This window comes from Lissotriton helveticus, chromosome 3_1, assembly GCF_964261635.1.
Source record: "Lissotriton helveticus chromosome 3_1, aLisHel1.1, whole genome shotgun sequence".
Taxonomy (NCBI): Eukaryota; Metazoa; Chordata; class Amphibia; order Caudata; family Salamandridae; genus Lissotriton; species Lissotriton helveticus.
In genome coordinates this window covers 374,119,627-374,127,096 of record NC_136061.1, presented here as the reverse complement: position 1 = coordinate 374,127,096, position 7,470 = coordinate 374,119,627, and positions in this window count along the sequence as shown.

The window sequence follows — 7,470 nt, the reverse complement described above, 5'->3', positions numbered from 1 at the left end:
CTCTCAGTTCCTTCGATTAACCCCAGCAGAGCAGCAATCTTCCTCTATCCCTGTCCTCAATGTCACTTAGCTGTGCAGTGTGTGATTTATCCCCGACTTTATGCACACCATCGCCCTTGATAGCCCATTAGTCACCTCTTCTGCTGCAGACACTCTTTTAAGGGCTCTGCTACAGATAGCTCTAGCTCTGTTGGCCAGCCCCACTGTTCCCAATATAAATAGAGTGGGGTTTGCATCAGCCCTTTGCATAGGATTGGATGGCTGGTTGTCTATCACAGACCTCGGTTGGCCTTAAAATGTATTTGTTTGTTCCATCCAGGTGCATTTCGGTGCCACAGTAGTCTGATTAGCCGACATGTAACCTTCCTTTGCTGATGCTGCTTGCATTCAGGGAACAACATTTCTTTTTACTTTAAGCCATAAATTGAAGTGCATCAGTTTTCTTGTTCTCCCCCCCTTGCCCCTCTTGCTCTCCATGTTTCTTTCCCCTTACCTCAAGCTTGTCTGCTGCTTGCCTGCCCATCTCCATCCCGCTTGTATTTTTTCCTCACCCCTGTTCCCCTGGTGCTCTCTCTCCCACTAACTTATTTTTTACTTTTTTAGCTCTACCTCGCTATTGACCATTGCTGTAATTCATCTTAAGATGTATTTGACCATTTCAAGGTGGGTGCTTGTGATTGCGCCTCTGCATGCAGGTGCAGCAGGCAACAAGAATGGTTTTGTATTATTTTAACACACCCTTTTAAGATGGCCACTGTGGATGTGCACACATCCACCGTGGCCATGTTTGAACTGGATTTGTTGAAACATTATAAATGCATTGCAGGACATTCTGTTACAAAATGGCTGTGGCAGATGCATGCATCTTCGCTGTAGCTAGGTAACCCCTCAAAAAAATACTGGCAAAATCTTTCACTGTCCTGATCAGTTGGCTGGTCCTGTGCTTAATTCTAATTCTGATGCTCTGCTTCTTGGTTTGGCAGTGTTTCTCCTTTCTTTGGAATGACAACACACTATGGTCTATCATTGTGCTTGTCCTTTTATTTATCATTTCTTGGCAGTAAGCATCTGTGCTTTTTGCAGTATTGTGATAATGTTCGAAAAGTCTTTAGGTAAGAAAGACCTCAATTATGTGTTTGTGTTCATCCATACCTTTCGTGCATGTTATTTCTCAATATATATCAGCCCCCCCCCCCCACAGCTATTTTAATTTTAACTTGCGATAACACTGGCATTTTTAACATTGACATTTTTGGTTAGAATTACTTGAAGAAACACGCAACCACAACAGCTGTGAAATGCAGAGATCTGTGTCTTTTATTATTTACTGCGGCTGAGCCCGATGTGGATAAAGAGGCCAAGCCATACAGGATTTCCAAGCTGGAAGTCCCTATCATTGACCTCATAAAGGCACATAAGAAAATACAGAAATATTTGCACAGGTGTGGAATTGGTGTGGCGATTTGTTATGTGCACATTAGCATATATTCCACGGTTTGAACTGTGTAGCGAATGAATACTGGAACTGTTCACATGACAGATTCATAAGGGTGGAGCATCCTTCGTGGGGAAGGGGCTATGAAGGGAATGTGAAATAGCATTGTAAAATGTCAACTCTACGGACTCTCCTGTAAGGTGGACGCCCGCATCTATGTTCCCTCTTGTGAAGCGTGTCTCTTCTGCTCTATGACCCTTCGGAAGGGGGGGGGGGGAGGGTGACCCTCTGCTTGTTTCTCAGTAGAAAACACCCTCCTCTCTAAGATTTGTCCAGCAAAATCTCCATCTTAAGGCTTGGTATCTCTCCTAAACAGCTGGTGAATTATTTGCATATCACTGAAGGGCAGTTGTCAGTAAAGCTCTATTCCAGAGGCTATCACCCCCTGGAGAACAGATGTACCCTGCTATGACTCCAGCATCCATGATGGGATAAAGTTTGGCTGTACCCTTTGTGCTACTTTTCTTTGAAGGGTCCCTCTCATAGTTTGTCGCTCACCTCTATACATTCCCTCCTAGAAGACGTGGATGTGCTTGTCTCTATGCTTCTTACTATGAAGTGTATCTTTCCTCTCTATGATCTCATTTGTGCAGAAGTTCTCTCGTTACTATCTCGTAGAGCGGCTGTCTACCCTGTATTCCCTTCGGTAAAATGTAACTTTGTTCTCTATGGTCACTGTAGCATTCTGGGACTGTCGCCCCTCCTATAAAGAAGTGTTTCTAGTCAAAGCCAGCACAGGTAAGAGAGGTGGGGCGTTGCAGAGCTGGGGGGGAGGGGGTTGGGGTAAGTCGACAGACGAAAGGATAGGTAAAATTAAATAATAAAAAAATAAAACCACTTACCTTGAACTTGCTGCATCGGTGATGCGGCGAGCCAAGGTAAGTGGTTTTATTAATAGTTTCATTTAATTTTACCTGGTCCGTCTGTCGACTTAACCCCCGTCGCCCCGCCCCCGCCCCGCTCTTACCTGTGCCAGCCGCACCCGGGTGTTGTGCTTGTCAGTGGTTCATCCTGTTGCTATAGTGGGCTTCCCTCTATTTCTTGACCCTCCTCTTACTATGGCTATCATAAGTGAGAATTACACAAATACATTTTACATCTCAACTTTTCTCTTTCTGAGGTTGATAAAATGAGAACCATTCAGCTGAGTTACAGAGACACTTATTTTAGTGCCACATGGCCCCAAGACTGGGGCACCAAGTGCCACATGCTTACTTTCTTATCATACATGTGGGGAGAAATGCCTCGTAATGTATGCAATAGAGCTACATGATCATAGTGCTTCGAATATGAGGAAATTTCAGGCAGCTTCAATAACAGTGAAACAGAACCGCAACACAGAATATAAGAGAACATCAAAAACAGTGAAATGGAACAGCAACACAGAATATCAGAGAGCATCAATAATAGTGAAATGGAACAGCAACACAGAATATCAGATAGCATCAATAACAGTGAAACGGAACAGCGACACAGAATATCAGAGAGCATCAATAACAGTGAAATGGAACAGCAATACAGAATATCAGAGAGCACCAATAACAATTAAATGGAACAGCAGCACAGAATATCAGAAAGCATCAATAGCCGTGAGATGAAACAGCAACACGGAATATCAAAGTGCTTCAATAATGGTGAAATAGAAAAAAACACGGAATATTAGAGAGCATCAATAGCAGTGAAATGGAACAGCAATACAGAATATCAGAGAGCATCAATAATGGTGAAATAGAACAGCAACACTGAATATCAGAGCATCAATAACAGTGAATCAGAACTAAAACAGAGAATATCAGAGAACATCAATAACAGTGAAAAGGAACAGCAACACAGAATATCATAGAACGTCAATAATGGTGAAAAAGAACAGAAACACAGAATATCAGAGAGCATCAATAACGGTGAAATGGAACCGGAACACAATATATCAGAACATACATAACAGTGAACTAGAACAGCAACAGACAATATCAGAGAGCATCAATAACAGTGAAAAGGAACAGAAACACAGAATATCAGAACATCAGAACATCAATACCAGTTAAATGGAACAGCAACACAGAATACCAGAGAGCATAAATAACATTGATATAGTACAGCAACACAAAATACCGCAGAGCACAAAATAAACTAGTATAGAGTAGCAAGATAAACTATCATAGTGCATGCATCCTCAAAGACTAACATGACGGAAAGAGCAACACATAGTATCAGAGCAGCAACCTACGAAGTGGGAGAGCTAACAGAATATAAGAGTGTGTTAACAAATAATAACGGAGTACCAACACAGATTACCAGAGAGCCTCAACAAAGGATAAAAGAGGGCATCAACACAGAATACTACAGAGTCACAGGATATTGGAGAGCATCAACACAGAATAATTGGGAACATCAACACATTATTTCAAAAATCATCAACAAAACTAGCCTGGAACAGCTGCACGAAATATCCAAGTTCATCAACAAAGAGTAACATGGCGGAACAACACAGAATGCACAACCTTTCAACAAAAAGTAACACAGATAATCAGCACCAGCAAATATATCAGAGAGCACTAATAAACACTAATGTGTAGGAACAACAACATATAAATCAGAACAGTAAACAGCAATGAATAGATCAGCAACATAGAACATAAGAGCAGCAACCCAGGTACTCAGAAAGCAGTCACATAGATTACGAAAGAGTCTTTCACACAGACTGACATGTAGTAGCAACCCAGACTATGAAAGCAGCAACCCAGGAATTTAGAGCGTGAAACACAGAATATCAGAGAACAGCAACAAAGAATAACTAGGAGCAACAACAAAATATCAAAGAGCATTAAAAAGGGAAAAGAAACACATCTTATCAAAGAAAATAAACAAACAATAACATGGACCAGCAGCAAAGAATATCAGAGAGCATTATTAACAACAAATAAAACAGCATGAACAATTAATAAAATGGAGCATCGACACAAAATAAAGACACATCAACAGAAAGCATCGTAGAACATCAAAAGACAGCAGAGCAGCAACACCGGGTGTCAGAGAGCATGAACAAAGACTAGTGTGGAGCAGCAACCCAGAAATTCAGAAAGCAGCAACACCAAATATCAGAGAATGTTAACACAGAATAACAGGGAGGAGCAACTCTGATTATCACCACAGGATAACGGATCAACACAAAATATTATGGAACATCAACAAAAACTATCATAGTGGATCAACACAGAATATCAGAGGACATCAGCAAAGTCTAACTTGGGAATTCAAAAATCAACAACATAGAGTATCAGAGAGCATCAGCAACACAAAATATCAAATAGAGTACAGTGCTTAAAATGGAAACATCCAAGTGTAGGTACTGTGTATCAGAGTACCTACTTGTTTCTGAGAAGTGCTGGTACTCTCCAATTAAAAGTATTACATCTCTCTGGAGAAGTGCAGGTACCCCTCAAATGCTGCCCCCAGCCCCTTTCTGCCCCAGGCAACGCTGGGGCGGGCTGCTAGTGCCAAATATAAAAGAGTATCCGCAAGAATTTCGGAGCAGCAACAGAGAATTTCAGAGAGCATCCGCAAAGACTAACATGGAGCAGCAACGCAAATTGTCAAAGCAACCACACAACGAATCAGTAAGCATCAACAAAGATTAATAAGAGCAGTAACAAAGAATATAACTGAATATCAACAAACACTAACATGGGTCCGCAACACCGAATGTCAGAGAACCTCAACAAGGACTAGCTTGGACCTATAGCACAAAATCTCAGAGAAAATAAGCACAGGATTTCACATAGTAGTAACACAGGATACCAGAGAACATTATCAAAGAGTAACAGGGTAAAAGCATGGATAATATCAGGGGAGAGCAGTGGGGAGCATAATTAATGAGTAAACAGCATTTCATAATGTAATCAACGCTAACTGACACAGAGCAGCAATATAAAACATCATCAAGCATCAACAAATAGTAAAACGGAGCAGCAACTCTGAATATATATAATATCCTTTCTCCAGGTTACTGCCAATTGTATCCGCACTCATGCACAGGTGCTCTATCCCCGCGTGGCAAACCGCTGCATTTCCTGCTCCACTTCAAAAAGTACGGGACAGCATTCTGGTTTTAATGCGCGTATAGAATTCAAACAAACAGATGCGTTTCGATCATAAGCCTTTGTCAGTGTCGACGGACGCCGTTTTCCAAAACATACATATACTGAATTAATTTAATCAAAATCAAAGTAGGACAATTACATTAGTGACATTTCAGGCGTCATCTTAGAGTGTTCAAGTTACACAAAAAGTGGTTTAAAATACTACATTAATTCATCATGCATCCTATTGTTTATATCACACCACTACATATTGTCAAGAGTTGATAATCACAGTGGGCAATTCATTATGCACTGTTGGTCGGTCTCAAACCTACTAACCGATTTTCAGATGCTATCGGTCTCTCATGATTTTAAACACATTGATAGTACCCAAATGAGCACTTAGTTATTCCGCCCAGGATGGGCTAACTCTTTCAAAGTTGAGAACCCCCTAATCAATTATATCAATGAGTGATTATCACTATTATTCCTGCTTATAGTACCTGATTCTTCAGTGTCCTGCTTAGCTATTTAATACTCGATCCACTTCCAATACTATTTTCACAAATGTATCATTAAATCTTCTCCACCATTCAGACCTTCTGGTGACTTAGTTTGGAGATCTGTAATATATCCTGACTCCAACTGACGTAATTTCTTTTCTCTGTCACCGCCTCTGATATCCCCAGGTACACAGTTTAACCAGAAAAATCGTAGGAGGGCCCTATTGCTGTTGTGGTGGCTTGCAAAATGACGTGCAACTGGATAGTTGACGTCATTGTTGTTATCACCCTTTGATGCTCTAACACTCTAGTTTTGACCGAATGTATGGTACTCCCTACGTAACATAAATCACATGGGCATACCAGACAATAGACTCCATAAGTCGTGGAACAGGTCATGACATTTGATCTGATATGTGATCACTCTTCTACTGTTGGCACAGGCCTTACATTTCCCACATGGGAAATGAAATGTGATGCTTATATAGCTCAATCTGCCACTCCTAACAGAGTGTCCTGGCGCTGTAGATGACACAGAACAGCTGTATTAGATTAGGACCTAGATTAATACCAGGCAGCAGGTATATGATATTCCAAGGATCCATGTATTTAGAGCTTTTCTGAAATGCCCTTCCTGCTCCTTTGCTCTAGTTCCTTTGGCATGCAATTCCAGGCCTTTGCCCCTAGTACCGTTGCCGATTTCCATCCTCTAGTTGTCAATTTGAAGACAGGCGGCTTGAGAGGGTTGCAGCACTAGATCTAAGTGTCCTCACTGTAGTGGAAAGAACCATGAAGGCCTTGTATGCTGGCACTTGAACTTTTCTCTGTCAGATGACTTTCTACTACATGATCACTTATGGATCGCGATCGTCTAAATGACACCTTTGGGTAGAGTGGAAGTTCTTTCCCAACTACACTGTCTGATTGTAGGATCTTCAATTTTCTGTGTAGAATTGCTCTAATCTTATCTGTTGCATTAGAGTAGCTCGTAATCATTCTGCGGTTTCCCGCATCGTTCTCTTTTCCCGATCTGTCTAGTGCAATATTGACACTCTCTCCTGATCCTTGACCTTTTTCTGTGCTGTTTCAAGTGTGTGTTGTGAGTAACCCCTCATTCTAAAGCGTTCTAGGCTTGCCTATGCTGCCTGTTCGTAATTGCTTTGCTGTGAGCTATTCCTTTTAATACGAGGTAGCTCCCCATACGGAATACTTCTTATGAGGATCTTCGGATGGTTACTCCGTCCATGTAAGACAGAGTAGCCTACAGTACTTTTCCTATACATGGTGTCTGGATAGCATTAGAGCTCACAAAAACATGCAAGGCAAGGAAATTCACCTTGGTGGTAGTTGTTTCCCCTGTGAATTTGAGATTTAAGTGGTTGCTGTTCAGACT